The sequence below is a fragment of the Panthera onca genome, chromosome B1, assembly GCF_046562875.1.
Source record: "Panthera onca isolate mPanOnc1 chromosome B1, mPanOnc1 haplotype 2, whole genome shotgun sequence".
Taxonomy (NCBI): domain Eukaryota; kingdom Metazoa; phylum Chordata; class Mammalia; order Carnivora; family Felidae; genus Panthera; species Panthera onca.
Genome location: NC_138342.1, coordinates 189,079,074 through 189,106,594, shown reverse-complemented (window position 1 = coordinate 189,106,594; position 27,521 = coordinate 189,079,074). Strand labels below are relative to the sequence as shown.

Here is a 27,521-nt window from a genome sequence, read left to right as displayed (position 1 = left end):
ATCACTTGATCGTGCCAAGCCTCAGCTAGAATGACATCCAACTCACAGAGTCATTGGGAAGATTAAATGTGACAATATATGCCACCGAATCTAGCAGTGTATATGGCATGCATCAGGTGGCCTATACAAAATTTTAAAGGTGATGGTGAGAGGGCAATTGGCAAAAGGAAACAAATTGGGGACAGTTCAGGAGAAAAGGAACCGATGCATTTACTGCTAGTCTCTATCTGTAAGGGAAAGGAAGATACATTTTCTTTAACTTTTTGTGGACGTGTAACACAAATACAGAAAAGTGAGCAAATCGTCATAAAGCCCAATGAATTACCCCCAAGTAATCACTCTCGTGGAACCACCTCCCAGGACAAGAAATGGAACATCAGTAACAGAGCCCTCTTGGCTTCCTCTCTTGATCCTTTTCCCCTCGGTTCTCCCCAAAGGTAACCACGTGCTTGACCTTTAAACCAATGGACAGAGTTTTCCCCATTTTACCTAAATGAAACTTGGCCCCTATCTCATACCACATATAAAACATAAAGCATCTAAAAAAATATGGATGACTCTCAAAAGCATAATTTTCAACAGGGGGAAAAAAAAGAGCCATTCAGGGAAGAATAGCATTTACATAAAGTTGAGTCTTTTGAGCAACAAATTCTTAATGTAGCCATATTTGTCCATCTTTTCCCTTACAGCAATATTTTTGTCTTGCTTAAGACTTCCTGTCCATTACTCTATGATAAAGAAGAAAAGAATATATAATAGGAAAAGGAGTCTCTTCAATAAATGTTGTTGGGAAAACTGGACAGCTACATGCAAAAGAATGAAATTGGACCCATATCTTACACTATCTACAAAAACAAATTCAAAATGGATTAAAGACTTGAATGTAAGACCCCAAACCATAATACTCCTTAAAGAAAACATAGGCAGTAAGCTCTTTCAAATCTTTATGTTGTACACTTGAAACTAGCATGTTAATTATATCTCAATAAAACAATCAAAAATAGATAAATAATTTAAAATATTATTTTTTGCTTGTTGTTGGGATAGAAGGATAGATTTGATTTTTGTCTTTTGGTATCCAACAACCTTGCTAACTAAAGTCACTAATTAAATTTAAATAATTTATTGGAAGGGGAACACCTGGGTGGCTCAGTCGGTTGAGCATCTGACTTCACCTCAGGTCATGATCTCATGGTTTGTGAGTTTGAGCCCCCGCGTCGGGCTCTGTGCTGACAGCTCGGAGCCTGGAGCCTGCTTTGCATTCTGTGTCTCCCTTGCTCTCTGCCCCTCCCCCACTTGTGCTCTGTCACTCTCTATCAAAAATGAATGAATGAATGAATAAATAAATAAATAAATAAATAATTGGTAGATTCTTTTGGGTAGTCCACGTACATCACCAAATTGTGAGTAGGAGCAGTTTTTATTCTTGTGTTCATATTCTTATACTTGATTGCTTTTATCTTGCTTATCAGATTGGTAGGACATTCTTATCTCATTCTCATATCCAGAGGTAAAGCTTTTAACATTCAATCGTGTTTGTGTAAGATTATTTATAGGTACATTTTATTAGATTCAAGCAATTTTATTTATTTTTGGCAAAAGTTCTGTTCATGAATATATATTGGCTTTGGGCAAGTTCTTTTTCAGAAATTATCTGGAAGGTAACATGTTGTTTTCCCCTTTATTCCGTTAAAGTGACAAATTTCATTTTTTTTCAAACGTTAAATGATTCTGTTGTTGTTGTTGTTGTCGTTCCAAAAGTGATGGATTTATTTCATTTTACTCTGCTGCAAAACAAAAGTTCCAGTACAGCGCAGAGACCATTATCTTTTAAAAGGTCTTGAAACATGTGGGACATGCAACACATGATGTATAAACCGGAAGCTTGGATCACACTTCCTTTACAACCCAACACTACATTGTCACTGAGGCATGCATGTGAAAATAACACTGTGGCACTGAACTGAAATGCGGCACAGACGTGACAATTCTCGGCCTGCCTTCAAGCACCAACCTTAGGATGGACTTAGGATCTCTAGACTTCAGTGTGGGGACGATTATTACCATTCTTGGGAAGAATAAAAAGTTCACGCTTCTGAAATTTCACAGAAGAGTTTTAAGGCCCGAACACAGTGTGTCCATTTCTCTTCATGTCCAGAGACAAAACGGATGCTTCACTCAAAACCACGTGAAGCTTCATAGCTCGGACCCCACCCCAAACTTGCGACCTCCTGCATTCATGTTCTTTCCATCAGTGAAAGCTGATAGGGTAGGTTTGACTACTGGCTGAAAGGTTTGAGTATAACCCAGTCCAATCAGACTGGGATTACTCACTTTGGCCGATAGAGAAGTTCTACAAGCCAGTGTGTATTTAGCAGCAACATCAAAACAGGTGCTAGTGACAGCTACGCAAGCCAGGTTCACTGGCAATTCAGTCTTCTCGTTTTAAGCCCCTGGTAGATAGAACCTCCAAATTCAGTGCCATCGTTTACATGCGTGTGCAGCTGGAGGTGTGCCTCCCCGTAGCCCAGGGCAAAATGATCCTGTGACAGTTTGGATTTGGCTGTGTCAAAACTCATCTGAGAGCCAGCGAGCAACCTCCAGTGGCTAACACAGCCCAGTCATAGATGGTTGGTCCAGAAAAATCTGTATCCGCATCACCGTCAAGACAGAAAAAATCTTATTTATAGGGGATTTCAATTTTCTGCTCTTCCTCAGTATAAATATGGTACTGAGAGTCAGTTTCTTTTTTTTTTTTTTTTTTTTTTTTAATTTTTTTTTTTTCAACGTTTTTTATTTATTTTTGGGACAGAGAGAGACAGAGCATGAACGGGGGAGGGGCAGAGAGAGAGGGAGACACAGAATCGGAAACAGGCTCCAGGCTCCGAGCCATCAGCCCAGAGCCTGACGCGGGGCTCGAACTCACGGACCGTGAGATCGTGACCTGGCTGAAGTCGGACGCTTAACCGACTGCGCCACCCAGGCGCCCCTGAGAGTCAGTTTCAACCCTTCAGCCAACTTACTCTACAAAGAAGTTTCCATCCCAAGAGTATTGTCCATGTTCCATTTGTTGGTTGAAAGTAAGTCCCCAGTTACAGATCTTCTATTTGGTCTCTAGGTGGTCTGATGCTTTCCCTGTATCCGTGGAAGCATGACCAGAAGTAGAAAATTCCACTCCGCTACAAGATTTGGTTCTCAGATCTACTGACTATACCAAAACCAAATCCTCTGTTGAAGACATCCTTGGCAGCCATTCCCAGGTCATGCTAAGTCAGTGTGTTACATGTATCTCCAGCCAGAGGGCTTGTCCCCATTCTGTCAGGGCAACCAGAATATTAAACCATTCTCACATTCTTGGAATAGCCCCTTTTGGTCACAGTGTATTCACCAGACATTGCTGGATTTATTTTGCTAGTAGTTAATTTATTTATTTTTTACATTTATGTAAAACATCATGTTATTAGCCTGTAATTTTCCTTTTTTTATAATGTGCTTGTCAGGTTTTGGTATTGAAGTAACACTGGCCTCAGAAAACAAAATGGAAAGTGTCTCACTTTTCTATTCTCTGGAGAAGTTTATATACAATTGGCATAATTTTTTCTCAAATATTTGGTAAAATTCACCAGTGAAGTAATCTGGATTTATTTTTTTTATGGAAAATTTAAAATTATGCATTCCATTTCTTTTATTGTTATAGGACTATAGAGATTTTCTTGTGTCAGTTTAGGTAAACATTGCTTTTCTAGAAAATTGTCCACTGGTAAAAAAAAATTTAGTTATTTACATAACATTGTTATAATATCCTCTTATAATATTTTAAATATTTGTAGGATCTATAACAGAGTCCCCTCTTTCATTCTTGACATGGGTTATTTTTACCTTTTTTTCTTTGATCTCACCAGGGAATTAGGACTTTATTAGTCTTTTCAAAGAGCCAACTTCTTGTTGTGTTGGCCCTCTCTCTGTTGTATTTACTTTATATTCCATTTAGTTCTCTTCTTATTATGTTTTCCTCTCTTCCACTTTGAGTCAGATATCTTTCCAACTTTTTGAGATAGATACTTAGATCAGTGATTTTTCAGCTTTTCTTCTTTTCTATTATATGTGTTGTAAGGGTATAAATTTTCCTCTAAGTATGGCATTAACTGCAACCAATATGCTTTGCAATATTTTCATTATCATTCCAGTAACATATTTTCTAATTCCCCTTGTTCTTTCTTTCTTTTTTTCATGTTTATTTACTTTTGAGAGAGAGAGAGACAGAGCACAAGTGGGGAAAGGGCAGAGAGTGGGGAAAGGGGAAAGGGCACAGAATCTGAAGCAGGCTCCAAGCTCTGAGATATCAGCACAGAGCCCGACGCAGGGCTCAAACTCACAAACCTTGAGATCATGACCTGAGCCGAGGTCAGACGCTTAACCAACTGAGCCACCCAGGCACCCCTCCATTGTTATTTCTTCATTGACTTATGGGTTATTCAGAGGATAATTCTTAATTTTCATACCTGGAGGGATCTTCAGATGGTCTATTTATAATTTATTTCTAATGTAATTCCACTACTGCCAGACAATAAACTATATCATTTCAATCCTTTGGTGTTTGTTAAGGTTTGATTTAAACCTAGCATGTGGTAATTTTTATAAATAATCCAAGTGTAATTTTAAAAATGAAATCTACAGTGTTGAGTGAAATATTGTTTATCTATCAATTAGGCCAGATTTGTTAATTGTGAAGTCCAAATCTATATTTTTTATCTCCTTAATGAGAAAGGCATGTGAAAATTTCACACTATGCTTGGAGATTTATCCATTTCTTCCTGTAGTTATGCTGAGTTTTGCCTTATGCATTTTAAGGCTATTTTATTAAGTGCATACAGTTTAGAATCACTATATATTTCTGGTAAATTAAACTACTTATTTTTATAAAATAGTCTATCTCTACCAATTATTTTTTCCTTAAAGTCCACTTTGTCTGATAATAATATAATAACCCTGGCTTTTTTGGTTAGTATTTGCATGATACATCTTTTTTTTATTACCTTACTTTCGATATTTCTGTGTCCTTATCTTTGTGATGTGTTTCTTATAAGCAGCATATAGTTGTTTTCTCACTCCAGATCTACCATCTTACCATTTGCTTTCTAGTTGTCCCACATATTCTATGTTTCTTTTATTGCTTTCAAATTGATTGTTTCTGTTATCCCATTTTCCCACTTATTTTGGCATTTATACATTACTTTACTATTCTTTTAGTGGCGACCCTAGATATGATTACACACATCCTTAAAAAATATCAACATCAAATAGAAATACTTTTATCTCTTCCTGGACAGTACTAGAACTTTATAGCACTTTAACTATATTTACCTTGGGGCGCCTGGGTGGCTCAGTCGGTTAAGTGTCCGACTTCAGCTCAGGTCATGATCTCGTGGTCCATGGGTTCGAGCCCCGTGTGGGGATCTGTGCTGACAGCTCAGAGCCTGGAGCCTGTTTCAGATTCTGTGTCTCCCTCTTTCTCTGACCCTCCCCTGTTCATGCTCTCTCTCTGTCTCAAAAATAAATAAATGTTAAAAAAAAATAACTATATTTACCTTATTATCCAACTTAGATGCTATTTTTCCATATGTTTGTCAATTTAATGAACTTTATTAAGAAGGAGGTGGCACTGCATAAAATGTTCCTGTTTTAAGTGTACAGTTTGAGGAGTTCTGACAAATGCATACACTCATGTGACCATCGTGATATAGAACATTTACTTCACCCTGAAAAGTCATCTCATGCTTAGGTAACTATTGATCTCTTTAAGATTGGTTGGTTGTGATTGATTTTTAAAAATTTGTTAATGTTTATTTATTTTTGAGAGAGAGAGACAGGGCATGAGTCGGGGAGGGGCAGAGAGAGAGGGAGACACAGAATCCAAAGCAGGCTCCAGGCTCCAAGCTGTCAGCACAGAGCCCGATGCCAGGCTCACCAATGAAGATATCATGACCTGAGCCAAAGTTGGTCACTTAACTAAGTCACCCAGGCGCCCCTGATTGATTTCTTTAAGATCATCATGATCCTTAAGACTATCTCATGTTTTGAGATTCATTCATGTTCTTACAGATATCACTGGTTCACTACTATGTATAGCTGAATGATATTCTATTGTGTTAATAGTCCACAATTTATTTATACATTCACCACTTGATGGATATTGGAATTGCTAGGTCTCATATGTTTGTTTAATTTTTTTAAAGAAACTACCAAATTGTTTTCAAAGTGGTTTTGCCATGCATTTTGATTTTTATATATTTAAACCCCATAAAATTTTATCACTATGATCTCAGTCATCAATAATTATTTTTATTTCTCCTTTCTGTGTATCTTATATTTTTCTCTTCATTCTTTTTTCATCTCTGAGCTGCTGTCTGGAATAATTTTCTTTCTGCCTGAAAAACATCTTTATTTTCATTAGTGTAGGTCTACTGATGATGAATTCTATTTTTATCTGTCCAAAAATGTATTTATTTCGCTTACATTTTTGAAGGATATTTTGGATGGTATTGAAATATAGATTGTGATTATTTTCTCTTAATATTTTGAAGACACCATTCCATTGTCTCCTGGCTTTTATTGTGTCTATTGGAAAGTAAACTGTCAGTCTTATTGCTATTACTTTGAAGGTAATGTTTCTTCTCTTTTATTAGCTACTTTTAAGACCTTTTTTACCCTTCATTTTCAGCAGTTGTACCATACTATGCTTAGGTGTGTTTTTATAGTTATCTGCTTGGTTCTATAGTGCTTCTTAAATCTGTAGTTTGATATCATCAATCCATTTTGGAAAATTCTCAGGTGTTATCTTGGCAAATAACAATACTGTCCAATTCTCTTCTTCTCCTTCTGGACACCAATTATGCATATCACAAAACTTTTCACTGTATCTTATGTTTCTTAGTCCCTTTTCTTCATTTATTGTACTTTTGTTTCTCTGTGCTTTTATTTTGGATATTTATTACTGATCTTTCAATTTCCTATCTCTCTCTAGCTGTTAAACTCATTGCCAAATTTTTCTGTTCCCGAAGTTTCATTTTAAAAATAATTTCCAGTTTTCTGTAAAAATTCTCAATTATGTCTTTTATTTTGGTAAACATATTAGTACAGTTATTTTAACATCTGTGTCTGATTATCTGGATACCTATAAGTCATTTTTTGTGTGTGTTTTCCCCTTTGGTTATCTATTACATTAACTTGTCTCATCATAGTCTTGATTATTTAAAAGTGAATATTAGATATAGTACATGAAAAATTGTAGAGAAACACTGAAGTTTAAGATGATAGTCTCTTTCAGTAGAGAGGATTTATGTTTTTCTTCTTGGTAATAGCTAAAGGTTCCAGCAATCCTAAATAACCTGAGTCTAACAAGGGGTTGGGATTATTTGAAGCTGCTTTAGTCCCTTTGAGATTAGATTATTTATAGTTCACTTATTGAGATTAGATTATTTATAGTTCACACTTAGTCCTAGGGTGCAGCCATGTAGTTTATCCAAAGTTTAGAGGGGTACTTGGGGTCCTTGTCACCCTCTATTGAACTCCTCAGCCTCTCATCTGCCTCTTCTAGAAGCTCCAGAGTCCTGAGTGCAATGCCCATCTTCCTGTTTTCCTTCTTTTCTAAGATCTTGGCTCCATGATTCTTCACTGGCTTCTTAATTCCCTGATGCCTTCAAACATTTTTAAAAAATAATTGTTCAGCTCTTCTAGCTGTTAGCAATAGGATTAATCTGAATTAGTTAGATTACCACAATCAGAAGGGGGCCTCCCAGAACACAAATGTTTAGGTATAAAGGAATCAGAGTGAAGAAAAAGTCTACAAAATAAAGTATTAGAAATCAGATGCACATGAACATGAGTACAAAGAACATAAACAGTACAAGTAAAATACAGCTATAGCCTCTTAGGTAGTCTTCAATATCTCTGTTATCGTCTATATGCTATCTTTTATATGTTTTATCTCCTGTATATATTCTACCTTATGACTAATCACCTCCCTACTTTGGAACATTTGCCTGGGAAATGTAATGAAATTTGTTATATGAACCTCAATTGTCAAGTCATTAGTGAGAACATACAAGAAATGGAGAGAGGGAAAGTAAATGATATATACTACAGTTACTTGGGTAATAAAATAAGAATATAAGATGCAATTGGTCGATCAATTCTTAGGGACAAAACAATTGCCACTCAAAAAATTAACTGATAAAGAGATGTGAGGAATAGTAAAGATATAAAATATAAAAATTAGGATAACTCTATGGTGGTTGTGAGGGTGGAGGGAAAAAAAGCCAAACTAAGAGCAAAAGCAAAGGGCAGTAGCATTTGAAAATAAATAAACAAATCTTCAAAGAAGCTTTATCACCAAGAAAAATAATAGAAAATGAAGTGGTGGGAAAAATCAAGGAAATACAAGTTCTCAAACTCCAAACTCCTTTAAATATAAGTTCCTATTGAAAAATAACTTTTCCATAAGTTAATCTATTATTTTCTGCTTCAGTAATTACAATGCGTATCATGTATTTCAATAATTTGTGTTACGTTAGGACTTTATCATCAGTTTTTTAGGATTGCCACTTTGAACATAGCCTTTATTGAAGAGATGAAAGATGTCAAACGTGTATGGGACTAGGATGAGTCTACACAGACCCAACTTATCCTGAACAATATTTTTTGGAATAAATTCCTGGCATAATTTTTTTTCCTTGCCTTGGCTTCTTTTTCTTAAAAATCTGCTGTGTCACTGTACCAAGTCAAAAGATGCATTTATAAACGAGGGAGAGGAAAGGGGACAGAATTATTGAGAATGAAGTATGAGAAGCAGTTAAATATGTTAGCTTGAGGTCTTTCTTGGTTGTCATGACAAGAAAGTGTACTGAATGATGTTGAAAGCCAAACAAGCCATCCCAGGCTGGGTGGGACCTCAGAGCTTCAAGATTCGTTTACTTGAGAACAAAAGAGGGCACCAAGCCCAGTACTGCAGGTGCTCTAACCTGGTACATCTTGGAAGTCAACATGGGGAGCACATGCCGGTAGATAGACCCAAGAACTTTGAGCTCTTTTAGTCTTGCTTTTATAATTGAAGAAGAGGTTGGTAATACGGGGAGTATATCAGACAACATATCTAGTAATGTTGAACACAAATCTGGCATTTGAAAATGGGAAACTACATTTGGAAAGACTGTTCACACAAGCCATCAAAATAGATCAGAATATGAGTAAAAATGCAGAGATTGCAGTCTCAAAATAGGATATATGTTTCTTACTCTGAACTTCTGACTCAGGATGTCTCCTCTATGTCTCCTATGTCTCCTCTATCCTATGTCTATCCTACCTCTATGTCTCCTCTATCCTCCTCTGCACTTGCTGTTATGAAATGGTTTGATGAAACCATCTACTGTACTGACCCAGAAATTCTCCTCTTGTTTTGAGTTATCCTGAATTATCTTTAGTTGTTTCAAAGAAAGGTATGAAATTTTCAGACAAATGAACTAATAGCTTTAATTAGAAACTAAACATATATGAGAAGGGATTGAAGGAGATTGCCTGGAGTGTTAGAAAACAAAATAATCCAAGGGTACATCCTTTCTAAAAGTTTGATAATCATTGCATTATCTAGAGTATATCTAAAAACACTATATAATTTCCATACATGTCTCTTTTTTTAATGTTTTATTTTTTGAGAGAAAGACAGAGCACAAGCAGGGGAGGGGCAGAAAGAGAGGCAGGCACAGAATCCGAAGCAGGCTCCAGGCTCCGAGCTGTCAGCACAGAGCCTGACATGGGGCTCAAACCCACAAACCGGGAGATCATGACCTGAGCTGAAGTCAGATGCTTAGCCAACTGAGCCACCCAGGCACCCCTCCATACATGTGTCTTAAAGTGAGCTGAAGCTACAACATATAAACAAAACAAAACAAAACAAAACAAAACAAAACAAAACAATGAGCTGAGAGAAAAAGTCTTGTCTCAAGGATACATAATCAAAACAATTGGTGGATTTATGCTTTTTGCTTTTTGTCACGTTGAGTCATGTACCACTTATAAAACTATTGTCTCTCGAGTTCTGATTTACCTTCTGTGCTCTGCTTCGTAATGGTGGGGCTGGGACTCTATCCACAATTTTCTCGTGCCAGCTGGCTCTCTCTTGGAGTGCCAACAAGGAGTATTAGAGGACGCCTAGTAGGGCAGGAGGAAGGAAAGAAACCTACTCCTTTTTGTAGCTTCCTGTTTGCTTCCTGTTCCGGTCAACATCAGAAGCCCTGCTTCCTGCCCCCCTGAAGCCTTACTCCGTGCCACAGGCAGCAGTTTCCAGTTCTCTTAACCTTTAGAGAAGCTGCCTCAGTGTCCCACCCCCGCCCCCTCAGAGACGCCACCACTAGCTGCCGGCATCTTGTCCTCAGAGGTCTGCGCTTCTGCTCTGTGGGACTTTTCTCTAAGCTTCAAAATTGTCAGCATTCCAACATCTTCCCTTCATTGGAACCCTAGATAAGTTGCTGCTTCCTGCAGTTGCTAAGTCAGTCTATAAAATGCAATACCTTAGTGTTCCATTTTTGCCTTGTCAGTTACTTTGATGGGTAGAATAATGGTCCCCCTCAAGACATCCACATCCTAATCCCCAAAACCTGCGAACCTGTTACCTTACATGGCAAAAAGAATTTATCAGTTAAGGATCTTGAGATGGGAAGATTCTCCTGAATTATCTGCATGGGCCCCGCGTAATCACAAAGGTCCTTATGAGAGGGAGGCAGAGGGTCAGAGTCAGAAAAGGGGGTGTGCCAGTGGAAGCAGAGGATGGAGTGAAGCCGGGGCCAACGAGACGAAAAAATGCAGATGGCCTCTGGTAGTTGGAATAGGCAAGGAAACATAAATGCCCTGGAGCCTCCAAAAGGAACACAATTCTACTGACACTTTGATTTTAGCCCGCTAGAAATGATTTTGGACTTCTGATCTTCCAGAAATTTAAAGCAACAAATCTGTTACTGTGTGGTCTCAGGCCACTAAATCTGAGGTGATTTGTTATAGCAGTAATAGAAGCCAACTCTCATTACCTAGACTAATGTTAAACCTACCTACCTAGTTTATAATACTTTATATTAAATTCTGTCTGTTAAACTAACTGTGGGGGTTCGAACCTCCTGACTTGACCTTGACTGATTCAAGTAGAGCTGGATGTCTAGTTCTGCATTATTAAAAGGTTAAGTGCTGCTCAGTTATATTTCATTTTATTTTACTTTATTTTGTTTTATTTTATTTTATTTTATATTATTTATTTTGTTTGAATAATCAGGTCTCAGTTGTGTTCTCCAAGGTTACCATTAGTTTGTGATGACATACTTAGCATGGAATGTTTTAAAAATAGTCTTCCTGGGGCGCCTGGGTGGCTCAGTCGGTTAAGCGGCTGACTTCGGCTCAGGTCATGACCTCGCGGTCCGTGAGTTCGAGCCCCGCGTCGGGCTCTGTGCTGACAGCTCAGAGCCTGGAGCCTGTTTCAGATTCTGTGTCTCCCTCTCTCTGACCCTCCCTGTTCATGCTCTGTCTCTCTCTGTCTCAAAAATAAATAAACGTTAAAAAAAATTTTAAAAAAATAAAAATAAAAATAGTCTTCCTATTTAGGCCAACTTTACACTGTAGAATATAACATTAAAACATATGAACTACATTAGAAATTAAGACAAAAGACACTTGCCAATTTGTCAGGTTGTCGTGAAAATTAGGAAAACCCAGCGTAAGGTCTGTGGCACTCATTATGGTCATTGTGTGGGAAGCAGAGAAGAAGACCTGGTCTGGCTGAGACCAGGAGTCTGGTGAGCGAGGAAATGAGCGAATGTTACTTATCTGGACATGAAGGTACAATTCAGTAACTGGGAAGGCCAGGAAGACTGGGAGACAAGGTCAAGTGCAAATTCTAGGGATTTAGCAGAGGTATGAAATCATAGCTGTACAGAGTGATTCAGGTTGTTGAATTAAATCCAACATTCAAGAAATGCCTCGTGGATTAGAAGCAAGACTGCCATCATGGTTTTTAGTAGAAAAATAGAGTTCATCGTCCAGGGGTGTCTACAAAGGTAGTAATGAGCAAGTAGATCCACAAAACTATCTCTTGAGAAGGGATTTGATCTCTATTCTCAAAGCAGTTACATGAATATGTGTAGGGTTTACTCTGATTTCTGTAACTTCTATCCCTCAGTGTGAAAATGTACAAGGACTCCAAGTCCATTTAGGGTTAAATACATCTACAAAATATATGTAATATACAACATGCTTAATATTATATTTATATATTTCGACACATTAATGCTTTATATATTCATACTTAATATATTTATATTTATATACATAAAGAGACTTGTTTTGAGGAGTCAGATCATATAATTACGGATGCTGGCAAATCCAAAATCTGCAGGATGGGCCAGGAACCTTGAGAGTCAGGTATAGCTGATGCTGCAGTTCGAGTCCAAAGACCATCTGCGGGCAGAATTCCCTCTTGCTCTGGTGAGGTCAGTCTTAATTCTATTAAGGCCTTCAACTGATTGGATGCGACCCACCAACCATATGGAGGTCAATCTGCTTGACTCAAAATCCACTGATTCAGATGTAAATCTCCTCCAAAACACCCTCATCGAAACATTCAGATTAATGTTTGACCAAATATCTGGATATCATGGTCCGGCCAAGGTGACACAAAATTAACCGTTACAACCTCTTACCTAACTGATGAGATAGAGGAAGATATTATATTTTAAGAGCAGAGGATATTCACATAGCCTTGCTATAAGCTTTCATTTCCTCCAGTATCCTGAAGACAATAGAACAAATTATTTTGTCTCCAGAGAACTCCTATTCCCTTTGATAATAGAACAATTTGAGAACTAAATTATGTAGTGCTCTCTTCAAATGCAGGGTCCAGCTTAAACAAACCAATTTTATTTTGTTTCAAGGTTGTTTTTTTTAAAAAAAGTATAATTATAGTAAAATATCACCTATTTAAAAAGAAGTAATCTGAGAAATTTTTCTTATTAAATGTAATTGCCAAAACAGAAATAATCACCTCCCCTTAAGGGAGGGTTAAGAAGCAAAAGCTTCTAGGGGCACCTGGGTGGCTCAGTTGGTTAAGCATTTGACTTCAGCTCAGGTCATGATCTCGTGGTCTGTGAGTTCAAGCCCCCATGCCAGGCTCTGTGCTGGCAGCTCGGAGCCTGAAACCTGCTTCGGATTCTGTGTGTCCCTCTCTCTCTGCCCCTCCCCCACTGGTGCTCTGTCTCTCTCTCTCTCTCTCAAAAATAAATAAGCATTAAAATTTTTTTAAAAAAAGAAACAAAAGCTTCTATAAAGCACATATATTTTTTTCTAAAGGAAAAGCAACTGTATTAAACATTAGACTACCAATTATAATAGCAAGACACATTGAAAGAAGTGAGAAGTGACAATTCATAGCTAAAAGAAACAATAACCCTTAGACCTCTGAGTGCTTTCTACTTCTTCAGTAATCGACTGGAGGTCACATAGTGTTTGGGTATAGGAGTGCTATCCATCCCCTGAAGGTAGTATAGTCCCAGAGCACACAATGATAATTAACAAAATGATTGAGTCATTCAATTGGTTTACATTCAGAACAACACTGAATCTGTAAGAAAGGTTGGATATTAAAGCAAGATGAAAAACAGAGTGCATCTTTCTCTACCCAAAATGTCCAAAAAAAAAATCTTAAAACATTCAAAGAACGCATTAAAAAGAGAGAGAAAAAAAAAATAAGAAGCACAGCCAGAAAGCTTCAACCTTTGAGGAAATTCGTGAATGATTAAAAGCAGATGGGATCCTGTTAATTGAGGAAACCCTAATCCAAAACACATGCAGGAGAAGGCAGCTATGGAGTCCAGGAGAACTTCTGGCAGAATTTCCAGCGCAGAGTCAAGGGAAAAGGAGAGAAATAACTGAGTCGATAAGTAATTTGGCAACTGAACAACAGAGGAGGGTGGACCTCTCCTCCTTCCCCTTCTCGTGCCGAGTGACAGCAGCCACAGAGTGTAGCCCCGGTGATGGCAGGGCTGGCCAGGCAGAGTGGAGGACCTGGGCCACCGCCCCTGGTGAGATCTGAGAAGCGCATCCGATGTCCAAGCTGTCAAATAGGCAGGCGCATACTTGGTTGTGGGACTCAGGGGAAAGGTAGGGACTGGAGAGGCCAGCCTGGACTCATGGGACCTGGATGGTATTTGAAGCCATGAGACTACATGAGATTACCTGGAGAAAGAATGCATAGAAGGAAGAGCTCCAGGACATCTCGACAGATGGAGGACAGGTTTTATCTACGTGACACTGAAACAATCAGTTAGTGGAATTAGTTCATGGTTGTGAAAAAAAGGGCATTGGAGGTTATGTAGAAGGGGGCTTTGCCTACCTAGAGCAGAACTGAGACACATTCTAGTCCCCCTGCCGAATCCAGGGCCATCAGGGTTCCTGGGAGATCTTTGAGGGGAGGCTGCCTTGCTTCTCTTTACATATCTGAGCTGCCACACAACAGGTGCTTGATCAGTGTCTATTTAATGAACACATTTTTACATTTATAAATAAACTTCCATAGCTTGGGGAGAATTTGGACCAAATTTCTCATTGTTGTTGAGCATTTTCTCCACCCACCTCATATACTTGCTCTCCATTCTTTTCCCTTTGCAGGTCTACAAATGTCTACAAATATATCTTTTGGATTTAAAGACTTTTAAGTAAAAAGGGACATCCTTCCTTTTTACCTGTCCCAATATTAAATTGGCATTTTGTCATTTTATTTCTAGTTTTCCAGCTGGGACTAATTTCACTTTTCCATCAAGACCTTTATGCAGAAAATATTGAATGAGGAAATATTCCCTCCGCAGGGAATACCTCCAAGGACAGTAATGGAAGATGATTATCTGACAACAAGAGCAGTGACTACACGGTTCAGCTACTGTTTCCCAAATGAAGATTTGACCTTCATGATGATCTCTGAGTGTGATTTCATTAAAGGAACCAGCGGGTTCCTTGTACTGTTTAACTGGAACGGTAACAATACTCATATCCTCTTGGAATTCTAATGTCTATCTAGATCCCAGTGGAGCAGAGTACCTGTTTACTGATGTTCTCTAGAGTTGATAGGAGCACCCATCATTGCAAAGAGGAAGAGGGAAACAGACAAGGGATAGACACGCAAGGAAAAAAGATGTGTTGTGCGATATTTCCATGGCCATAAATATAGCTCCACCTTATAATTTTTTATGACTTCAGAGATTCCCATTTTACAAATGTGTAACAACTTCCTTCACCCAATCTACATTCTTGGACGTCGATTTTTTTCCGCTCGTAAACATCTGTTGTGGACAGTTTTGAACCCCTGTCTGATTACTTCTTGAGATAAATTCTTAGAAGAGAGATTAGTAGATTACAGGATATTCACTGTAGAGGATTTTTGACATGTACTGCCAAAGTGCTCTTCCGAAATGTTGTACCAACAGATCCTCTCGTTATCAGTGACCCCTTTTCCCACTCCATTGCTAACTTAGAGCATTAACGTTCTTTGAAATCTTTGTCAATTATTTGGGTGAAAAAACCAATTATTGTGGTTAAAATTTACTTTTCTTTGCTTACATTTTTTACATTTTTATTCAGGTCCAATTTATCAAGCTGTTAAAGATGCAACAAGAAAAATGCAACCTAGGACTGCTTCTTTTCTCCAGGGTATCTTGTATGGTGGTAGATTTTGTTCAACAGGCTCCAACCAAGGGTCTTAGGACCCACGCATCTGGGCAGTCATGCAGCAAGACACAGAAGAGACTGAGAAATCTGAGCCTGTGTGTCCCAACCCTTTGCTTCTTACCCTGAAACCGTGGTCTTTCACAAGACAGCAGAATAGTGTCTTAAGGCTGAGGAAATATACCTCTTTTAAACAGAGTTCACCTAATGATGAAAGACCTTTGCTATTGGAATGTATTGGAGAAAAACCAACTTTTTTCTTTGAGAAAACAACTTTTCTGCAGGGTAGCAGAAAGCAGAGTAACGAGAATGGGATATTGCCAACTTCACCACTTTATGAAAAGCAATGTCGACGGCAAGAAGCCCTCTGCTTTCTGGGCCAAAGATCAATCAAGAGCCTACTCTTCACATATCCCCTCTAACAATTTAGTAGGAAACTTTATAACGCTGACCTAATTAAAAGGTTTCTTTGGTAGTGCCTGCAGTTTGGGTTAGTGGTTTGTTCTCGCTCTTTCTGTTATTGATGCAAAGCCGTGCGAGCTTCGGTCTTCCCACTGTTACGCACCAGGCTTGCCTAGGTCAGTAACACACTGGGTTGCAGGCTTTTAGGGTTTTAGAGGACTACAAATGGTAGCCTATCATGGCCACAAGATCATAAAGTGGCATTTTGTCCCACAATGAAGGGCTTGGGTTTTTCTCTGTAAAAACAAATTGTTGTATTGCAGATGGGCCATCTTTTCTTTAAAAAGGAGAAAAGACCTACTTCCAATTCAAGCAGGATATCGCGTGTTGCAGAAGAGCGAATGCTTTTTGGAACAAATGGCTTGTACAGGGCAAAGGAATGCGGGCAAAATGCTGATGAAGTTCAGAAACAAACCTAGTGAAGGGTGGAAAAAGTCTGGCGCGGTATTCAAGCCATAACGAAGCACTTAGCTTATGACAAGAATGCATTTCAGCCACCCGTGTTCAATGGAGATGTGGACACCCCAGCCCAGAACTGGCCTCAGTGAATGCCCTCGTGTCTGGGCCTCCAACAATCCAGCAGGGACAGCCCCTCGGGGGAAAGGACAGAACCTGTGTCTTAGAGCCAGGAGGGACCTCAAAATGTGCCTAGTACAAACGCCTCGTAGGTTAATAGCCAGCCCAGAGGAGATCCACAGGACACCCAGCTGGACCTGAGATGCTGTCCCTCCACCCATGCCAGGTGCCGCTCAAGTCCCTCTCCTATCAGCTGCCCCTCTGTAGGAGAGGGAAGAATTCTCCATACATGCTAACATATATTTACAGATGGAACAGAGGATGTCTGGGATTCCCAAGGATGCGAAAACCTTGGCGGGGACACAGATGAAACCAAGTTGGCTATGGGTTGGTCATCATTCAAGCTGATAATGGCTACGTGGAGATTATTATACTGTTCTCCTTTCACCTGTGTTTTAAAATTTTCATAAGAGGGGCGTCTGGGTGGCTCCGTCTGTTAAGCATCCGACTTCAGCTCAGGTCATGATGTCGCGGTTCGTGAGTTCAAGCCCCGCGTCAGGCTCTGTGCTGACAGCTCAGAGCCGGGAGCCGGCCTCAGAATCTGTGTCTCCCTCTCTCTCTGCCCCTGCCCTGCTCATGCTCTGTCTCTGTCTCTCAAAAAATAAATAAATGTTAATAAATAAATAAAATTTTCATAAGAAAATGCTTTTTAAAATTTTTAATGTTTATTTTTGAGGGGGAGAGAGAGAGAGAGACAGAGCATGGGTGGGGGAGGGGCAGAGAGAGGGACACACAGAATCTGAAGCAGGCTCCAGGCTCTGAGCTGTCAGCACAGAGCCTGATGCGGGGCTTGAACCCATGAACTGTGAGATCATGACCTGAGCTGAAGTTGGACGCTTAATCAACCGAGCCACCAGGCACCCCAAGAAAATACTTTTTAAAAATCATGAGACAAGAAAGAAAGAAAGAAAGAAAGAAAGAAAGAAAGAAAGAAAGATCATCTCTAAAACTCAGGGTGTGAGGAGCTAGGAGGTTCCTGCAGAGCATTGGTCCGGTGTCCTGCACATGGCTTTTGTTCAAGAACTACGGACGACAGTGATAATGATCAGAAAAATGACATGTGGAAAAAAAAGTGGTACAGAGAAACTCAGTAGATGTGAAGGCAGTCCAAGACTTTAGCCTCTAATAAAGTACTTCAGCTGATTCACACGTAGGTGGCCCAAGGACCACAGTTTGAGAAATTCTTCACTCATGACTTATGCGACATAGCCTGATTTCTAGCTTCCAATTGGGCTAATTTCCTTTATTCAAGCAAGGCCACTCTAACAGTAGGATGTGGGCAATTAACTCAATTTACCTCAATAGCCCAAAGGACCTGAAAAGTGTGATGAGAGGTAAGTGCTTCCTAAATGCTACACACACAGTTATTCTACTCCCCGAAAATTTATTGGCAGAACAGCCTTCTGTAGTTCTTAAAAAGCCTTACATATCAGACTAAAGAAGAACCACTGGCTAGCAACCATTTTATTAGGAGATTTAGTGGGAAAACTGTTAATTATTAAGGGAAAAAATAGGAATATATTGAAAGTTCTTAGCATTCATGAAGGCATTTGATTTAAAGAATGTTTTATTTTATACCTTATCATTTGGGGTGCCTGGGTGGCTCAGTCGGTGAAGTGTCTGACGCTTGACTCTGGCTCCGGTCATGATCTCACGGTTCGTGCGATCGAGCCCTGCATCGGGCTCCATGCTGACAGTACAGAGCCTCCTTGGGATTCTCTCTCTCCCTCTCTCTCTGCCCCTCCCCTGCTTTCTCTCTCAAAATAAGTAAACATTAAAGAATAAAATAAAACTTATCATTTATTAGAACAAAATATTAATATGCTAGCATTTCTTTGGCAGGTCTAGGGAGCCAGGTCAGGTTCTGGGGAAAAGAGAAACCAACCGTATTCCTCTCTTATTTGCTTGATGCTGCATAAAGAAAAGCTTGAAGGAAGTAGTGAAAATAGCTAACTACAGATAGGGTAACCATATTATTTTTTGTCTAAATGGGATATTTTTGAGAGGGAAAGGAATCACCATTAATATTTATATCAACACAGTTGGTACAGTTTGGGACTGTCCTAGACAAACCAGTCTGCATGGTCACCCCACCTAGAATGGGTGGGGACGGGGCATGGGGAACAGAGTAAAAACTTCACAAAGTACTCCTTGTTATATTGCTTTGACTTTAGAATCATGCATATATATTACCTATTGGAAACAATGAGAAAATTTAGAAAATATCTGTGAATACCACAGTCATGGTAAAATGGACTACTGGATTTTAATGGTCTGTATGGTGGAGAAGCATTTAATGATATATCAACTCCCTATTGGCAGTGTTTGAAGACAAGATTGGAGCATGCATGAATACAACCACATCCTCACGGGTGAATTTTCCAATGAAGAGTGGAAGATAGTCAGCCTTCATTTATTCAGCCATCCATTCGTCATCCATTCAGCTTTCCACAAATATTAATCAAGCACCTTTTACGTGCTAAGTGCTGAGGTAGGATAGATACTGACCTCCTTCCTCATGGAACTTTGCATCCAGAGGAGGCTACAGATAGTACACAGGTCATAAGAAAAGCATGACAAAGTTTGGTGGCCAGGAAAACAGCAATGCTGTGGGCACATGAGCTTCCCTGAGGACATCCCTGAACAGCTGAATGAGTGAAAGAATGAAGGAATGAAGACAGTAGCATAAAATGACCTCTTTTATCTTCCAAATCTGCAATTTGCTTGTTGTATGACACGTGGAGCTACTAATATTTTGGAAGAACAAAAATGAATAAACTCAAATTATTCTGACTAGTTGACACGAGGGTTTGATGATATAGAATATTCCAGAGTTCTGGGTACCAGTTCTTGCACTGGCTTGCTGTGAGACTCTAGGCAAGGTAATAAGACTGTCTAAACTTTAGAAAATATGCAGTAATGGTGTTTGGCAAATTGCTATCTGTGACACTTCTAGATCCATAATTCTCTGTCCAATATTTCTCTGTCTATATTTCACTCTACTTCAATAGCAGGCATTTAATTTTCCCCTCTCAGGACCTTTGCACATGCTATTCCCTCTGCTTGGAATGGCCTTGTTCTTCACACGGCCAGCTCCTCTTCATCTTTAGGTCTCAATTTCCCCTTTTCAAAGAGGCCTTCCCTGCTCTCTCTGGCACAGTTAAGTGCCCTTGTTATTTCCTGTTTCCTTCACAGTTCATATCATGCTGTGATAAGAAATTGTAAGTCTTATAAATTGTAAGTTTTGTAAAGCAGGAATGGTGTCTGTCTTGCATCCCTAGGGCCTAGCACCTGGGAAGTAGTAGGTTCTCAGGGAATATGTTGAATGAATTGGTAAAAACAAAAACAAGAAGAAAGTCCTTTCATTTGGTCATATTCTGAGAGGTGGCTTACACTGCCTCATCAGCTTGCCATTTCCAGCTTCAACGCAGCTGTGTCTTATCCAGACTCACTTGACACAGCAACCCTGTGTCACCGCACACATTTGGGGGTCATGGGTTTGCCTCCATTAGTGTTGCTGCAACACTTAAGTGATTGCAGACTGTGGTGCAGGTCTTGGAGGCAGTTAATCCTGGTTCCAAATCTGGATATTTCTGAGACGTAGCTCCCACAGGACACTAGCTTTTCTGTCTGCATATAATTTTTGCAAAACCGATAATTATTTATAGCAGTTTACACAACTGACATGTAATTCAGCTGGGACTAAAGTAGCAAAGTTGACAAGAAGCCTGCCAATTATGTATTATTTTGGGCCCCTCGGCATAAATCTGTTCTCGAAGAGAGACCGAAAATTATCTTCCCCTGGGCCTCTTCCTTTCCGTGACATTTTTTTTTTTCCATTTCTGCTTTTACATTGAACTTAAGAAGCTACAGCTAGCTTAATTTAGTAGTTACCACTGAGGGCCTGTCGCCGTCCTCAACCACTGACTCATCTCTCCATTCATTTTATCAATGACATCAGCCCAGGCTAGAAATAAATGCCGAGGAAAAGCCAGCTGAGGAGAACGTACCTACAAAGTTTTTCACTGGGCTCTGAAAATGAATAGTTGTTTTGAAAATGTTTTCATGGTCACCAATGAATCTAATCCAATTCTCCCCTCTTGCCCTCCGCGGAGGCCTAGCTCTCTGAGAATGCCACAGAACGATGGAACGTGAGAGGGAAGATTCTAGAATCTAGACTGATTGTGAGGGCAGAGCCAGTCTTCTTTCCTAACGAATTGGGTATAGTTTGTGAGAGAAAGGGAAGAGTCAGGAATGGCTCGACGAGGCGGGGCCTGAGCAAGTACAGGGGTGGGGTTCCTGGCAACTAAAATGTGAAAAAGTGGGATTTGAGGGGGAAGATCAAGAGCTCAGCTTGAAACAAGTTTGAGATGTTTGTTAGACACCCAAGTGGAGAGGCCAGAGTGCCTGCCGTAGGACAACCCCGCCTTCGTCAGCGTGTCACTACCACCAGGGGTATCCTTGCTCCTTTCAAAAGAATCATGGTGTTTGCCTCCCTTTCTCCCACTTATTCCTGCCTCCAGGAGTTCTTTGGCATTTTTCCTCATTCTCAGAGTGTCCTCTCAACTCACTTCTTCCTGTCTGAATTCAAGCCACCCTTCAGTTTCCATTTTTCATTCAACAAACATTTACCCTGAGCCAGCTGGGTAAGGTCCCCACGCCTCGTGGGAGCCTTTCCCTTCATCCGCACTGCCTCCTCTGATCTCAACCACACGCTGAGCCCCTGCTGCCTGGAGCCCTCCTTCTGACTTCCAGTCATATACAGCCCTGGTTGTCATTTAACAACTTGGGGTGAATATCCTGCCGTCTGCATTGAGCGCTTGGTGCACGATCAATGACTGCTTGTGGGGCTGTATTCACAAGTCTGGTTGAGTCGTTTGGTCTGCAGAGCCTCTCTCTCTGGATGCACCTCCAGACCCAACCCAAACTGCCCCTACCTAGGGGTCTCCCTGGAACAAGAAGTAGGAGAGGAAAGAGAAGAGGGAAGAGAGGGTCTAAGTTGTCAATATTGGACTCTTGGCTTTCATCTAATGGACTACAAGCCCTTGACTCTTCTCCAGCACGTAGCCCTACCCCCCCTGAGCCAAGTTAATTAGCACTTCTGTGAGAAGGAGGCTGCATGGTGTCCCATAAACAGCATGGGCTTTGCTCTCAAGCTGACTTGGGCTTGAATTCTGGCTCAACTACCTGCTAGCTGGCAACATTAAGCAAACCACTTAGCTTCTGTCACCCTCATCTTACTCACTTCTGTAATAACATACCTTCAAGGCTTTTGTGAGAATTAGTATATATATAGATATATAGATATGTAGATCTATCTATCTATCTATCTATCTACATATCTATCAAGAGAACTGCCCAGAAAATAAGTGCTATCTTCCCTGAAAGGGCCCACCGGCACCTTCTCTGATTCCTGTGCTGGACCATGCCAATTCTAATAGGATCAGTTCTTTGCCTGCTGGTTTTGGCCAATTCCAGAGGGCAACGTATTACCTAACGACTTTCAGAAGTGAGTCCAGCTTGAGGTACATGCCCTACAAGGGTGGACAGTTGATGTGTCCCCAGGAGAACTAGGGATGAGAGAGAGTGCTTATGGAGAAATTACAAAGAAGTTATGGGGATTCCATGTAAACATTCATTTTCTTCTCTTGGATCTTGACAACTTCCCTCACTCCTAATTTGTTTGGTTTTTAAAATTTTTTCTTAATGTTTATTTTTGAGAGAGAGAGACAGACAGACAGACAGACAAAGTGCAAGTGGGAGAGGGGCATAGAGAGAGGGAGACACAGAATCTGAGGTAGGCTCCAGGCTCTGAGCCATCAGCACAGAGGCTGACACAGGGCTCAAACCCATGAACCACGAGATCATGCCCTGAGTTGATGTCGGACGCTTAACCAACTGAGCCACCCAGGAGTCCCTCCTCACTCCTAGTTTGATATGACTTGATCCCAATAATTTTAGGGGCATGGATAGTGACAGGAATTTTAGCCTTTCCCTACTGCTCTAAGAGCGTGAGTGTGATTGGACATAGGTGAAGTGTTGCTGGAAGGACTGGCCACCAAGCTTCTGCAACAGTAAAGTGAGTCACAAGGCTCAGTCTACAAAGGCTAAATCAGAGGACTCTCTCCACAACTCAGACAAGAATATCTGAATAGCTGAGAAAGAAGGAAGGGACTGTGGACTTAAACTATAGGGGAACCATTCTCTGCAACTTCTTCAATGCACTCACAAAGGCATGATTCCATTTAACATTTATCCCTCTCTGGGGTGTAGAGTCCCCCAGGTCATAGAGGAGGACATTGCTCAGAGCAACTACAAGGATAGAGTCTTGCTCAGAACCCAGGTCTTCTGATCCCAAGACCAGTATTCTTTCCCCTCCTCTATCCTGCTAGACATAGGTCTCAATTCCTCTCTTCCTGCACAATGAGCATACCTGAAAATCATCTCACTGATTAAATCCCACATTTTATGCCCTGCTTGACTTTTTAAGAGGACGACAGGCTACATTTTTTAAGTGCCCACTTTCCTATGATTTGTGCAGCACTTGAAGTTTGGCCATGGAAGAATCTTTGTGAGGGCTATGACTTTCCTTTGCTTGAGTTGGCCAATATGCAGCCACCAAATCCGAGTAAATACAACTGCTTTCTTCAAACAAGCAGGAGCAAATCAGAACCTCATTTCTTTACCCTTTCTTTCATTTGTTTTTTTTTTTTTTAGGTACAACGGTGAAAAGTCTCCAGCTCTGCAGAACTGCTAACAGGTACATATTTAATAGGAAAGGGCACTGGGCTGGAAGTCAAGGCAACATTCTGCCTGGTCAGCAGCCCTCACCTTTGTCCCTGCACCATCCCCTATAAACAACCCAGATCTGCAGGCTCAACTCAGTCTGACATCTAGGGCCAGTCCTGTCCACATCTCAGTGGGTTTAGCCCAACACTGACATCCTTTTCTGGCCCTTGCCTTGAATGCTCTTGCTTTACTCTCTAAAATGAACCTCATCTTTCACCTGATTATTGAGTTCCTCCACTATTACTTAAACTTGAATATCCATGTTTATCTCTTGCCAACCGTATCAGTCGCTGTGGGGCTGAGTTTCTGAGTTTCTAGTGCCAGAGGCTGTCCCAGAGATAGACACCTGTTCCTGAAAATGGTCCAGTTCCTGGGACCTGCTCCCTGCCACCAGGGCACCACTTGCCTACAGGATCTCTCAACATCATTTCCTCCCAGCTTGTCCTTGGGTTCCAACAGCTGTTGGTTACACCACCTCTTTCTGTAGCCACAACCTTCACAGACCTCATTGTTTCCCAGACTGTACCTGCTTTTAGCAAAGGTCTCTCAACGTGTTCTGTTCAGGTGTCTGTCCCATTTAGGTAGGTATGCTTAGTCCCAGGTTCTGATCCTCATGGTTTGTCCCATCTGACCAGTAACCAGGTCATGCAAGCCACATCCAAGACAGAGGCGTACAGAGAAATGTTTCCAGTCTTGGCTCTTCTACTAATTAGCTGAGTGGCCCCAGGCAAGTCAAGTGACCTCCCTGAGCCTCCTCTCTTAACCCCAGAATGGTAAGTACTAAAGGTGCTTAATGTTTGGGGGGGGTGGGGTGGAACTTTGGTAGATCATCTGGAATTTGAGCACTGTGTGAGCTCCACATTTATACAGGTGGTTTATACAATGAATAACATGGAACACCACTGTTCTCAATATACAAACTGACACACCAGTGATGGTTAACTTTATATGTCAACTTGACTAGGCTTAGCGATGCTCCGATGGCAGGTTTCTGGGTGTGTCTACAAGTGTGACTCCAGATGACATTAGCATTTGAGTGGGCAGATTCGGTAAAGAAGATTGCCCTCAGTAATGGGCATCATCCAATCTGCTGGGAGCTCTAATGGAACAAAAAGGTGGAAGAACGGCAGATAGGCTCTATTCCTCTCTCTCCCTCTCTCTCTCCCTCTCTCTCTCCCTCTCTCTCTCCCTCTCTCTCTCCCTCTCTCTCTCCCTCTCTCTCTCACTCTCACGCACGTGCGCTCTCTTGTTGAGCTGGGAACATCCATCTTCTCCTGCCCTCAGACATTGGTGTTCTTGGTTCTTGGGCCTTTGGACTCAGACTGAGATTTACTCAAATGGCCCCCAGTTCTCAGGCCAACTTTTTGGCCTCCATAACCACACAAGCCAATTCCTATAACAAATCTGTCTCTGTCTCTCTGTGTGGCTCTGTCTATCTCTGAGAGTGTTCTACATATGCTTGCAATTCTGGTGTGTCTAGAACAAAGCAAAGAAGCTTGGTTGCCATAGGCTGCCAGCCAAGACAATCTCCAGGGAGTCTGAGGCCCAAGAGAAGCGATACAGCTATATGGAGTGGGTTCTCATTACTCTCTGCCCCTGACCCGGTCTTGCCTCGGACTCATTTTCAACAAGGTGCTCCAGGCAGCCAAAATCAATTGATCGCAAGATAAAACTTATTTTTCTCCTTCCCTGGAGCAAATCCCACTGTGTATAACCATTGCCCAAAATACATTAACTCACATCAAGTTCCATGCACACTAGAGATACTGTGGAAGAGGGGGCTGGCACTGAAGGACAAGGAACTGACAGACAGTGGCCTGGGGAGAGAATAAGAGGTACTCTTGCCTTTTGTTCAGCTCTCTCCCCAGGGTTGTGTGCTTCTAGGAGCTTCGAGCCTTTTCAGGCTTGACTGACATGTCCCTCTGTTACTTGCACAGCCACATACTGTGTTCTGGATGACAAGGACAAGTCCCCGACACAACTGTGGTTGAACAAAACTCTATCCTGGACGCATTTCAGAGCAAGGAGAGGCGATTCCTCATGAGTGCATCTAAATGACCTATTCTGGGCATTCTCAAAATAAAGTCTTTTGAATTGATTTCACTCCTTATACCTGGATAATTTTATAGATTTTATAGACCAGAAGGAGACATAATTTCTTATCTGTAAAAACTAACAAAGTATGTTTGTTTATAAATATGTATATCAGTTTCTTTAACCAGCTATCATATTTGTTATTTGTTCTCTGAATCCAAAAAGCTGAGTTTATTTTTCAAAATAAACAACAGCAACAACATAATCCTGCCCATGCCACCAGGGAGCTTGTGGAGGGCTGGGCAGATGGAGGTGCTGGCAGAGTGGGGAGGGCTTCCTGCCTGCTTGCTCACATTAAGTCCTTAGGTCTGTCCTGCCTTAGATGACGTGTGCTAGAAAGAAAACATTCCCATCATTCATAACAATCTTGTAAGTTAGTTTAGACAAGTGTTATTTTGCAAATGAGGAAATTAGGGCCCAGGGAGGTTAAAGGGCCTGTCCAAGATCTCATGATTGGTTATGATTGGAAACAGAGTGCTATCCCCTGACTTTTTCTGCAGTTTTCACTGGGACCCGTAGCCATGACAGCTCTGCTCTGATATGGCTTGTGACTCTTTTCCCCTTTCCATCTCCAGAGATACGTTTCCACGCATGGAACATCAATACACACAAGGGAAACTTCTTGATCACCAGCCAGCCTCAAATGAAACTGTTGTCCTCACTAAGTGATTCTCTAAGGAAACAGATACAGGGCCACAGTCACAGATAATGCAGGAGGGACATAAGGAGAGTGTTGGAAGAGGTCACTGAGGGAACGTGACCACTGGTTGATGGATGAGCTGAACCTAGGTAATCAGAGGCCTGTCACCCCCTCCCCTGGCATGTTCTGCTTGCCTTCCTCATGCCAGAAACTTCCCCAAGAACATAGCCTTGATGTGGTCTTGAAACCATCTGGATGGTAGTGTTGACTGAACCCAGTTAAGGCCTCTCTAGAAACTTTTAAGATCTGGTAGCCGGGTATGGAGATCTACTCTTCCTGTGGCCACCCAAGATAGGCCACGTAAACAAGTTCCCTTGCTTATTAAATCTACCACCTGCCAATCAGGAGTGTTCCACCCCTTTCTCTGGTCTTTCCTTTTCCTGAATGCACGGGGGCTAGTTTGTGAAGAGGCACAATTTGCAACTTTATTTGGATGCCCACAGTGATCACTCTGGAAGTTTTCTTACGTGCTGCTCCATGCCGAGCCACATGAACAAATCAATGAATGTTTGTCCATCTCTGGGTCCCGGTCGGTAAGATGGGCCAAGAATAAGAACACTCACCTCACAGGGTCATCATGAGGGGGAATTGAGACCATTGTTGTGTAAACACTGGATTTCTATAACAATGTCGCCATTATTATCATTAGGGAGGTGGAGTGTGGAATATGGAAATAACAGATGGTTTCTGCTTCCTCTGAGAGATTGCAATCGAGGAGGGATATACACTATGTTCACAAGTCAACTGCATTCCTGAAGAACTACATCATTCAAAACTCACGTAATCCAAGGATAATTTTTTTATAATCACAAAATGGGCCAGGAGATAGGTTCTCATCTGTAATAGTAGCATAATTTTGCTTTAATGATGCTCTTTTAAAAAGCCCTAGCAATATCCCTTTTATTTTGTGGTCTTTCCCTAAAATTAACAGCACCAAGGGTCACGGCCACTGCCAGGCCTTCTGCATCTATCGCATCTGACTTCATTTCATAATAAGTCACAGCACGTTTTCAGGATTGCTACTTTATAGAAGTTTAGATGGTACTATCATAGGCTAGAAAAGATATCAAACTATGGGAGCAATGCATGTTAAAATAACAGCACTGGTGTCAACAAAATCACTCACAAAAGCCTCTGCCCGAGATTCACA

General features: G+C 40.9%; 1 long non-coding RNA gene and 1 pseudogene across 2 annotated transcripts; one reads left to right on the top strand and one right to left on the bottom strand.

The window, feature by feature from the left end:
- Nucleotides 1-2,196: 2,196 nt before the first annotated feature.
- LOC132693174 (non-selective voltage-gated ion channel VDAC3-like) lies at nt 2,197-3,241 on the bottom strand (annotated as a pseudogene).
- Nucleotides 3,242-23,465: 20,224 nt separating this feature from the next.
- LOC132691541 (uncharacterized) lies at nt 23,466-25,675 on the top strand. Of its 2 annotated transcripts, XR_013554857.2 has the most exons (3): nt 23,466-23,548; nt 24,213-24,350; nt 25,515-25,675. It is a non-coding gene; the product is annotated as an uncharacterized LOC132691541 (long non-coding RNA). The 2 variants fall into 2 exon arrangements; XR_013554856.2 differs by lacking the exon at nt 23,466-23,548 and having other exon boundaries at nt 23,605-24,350.
- Nucleotides 25,676-27,521: the final 1,846 nt, after the last annotated feature.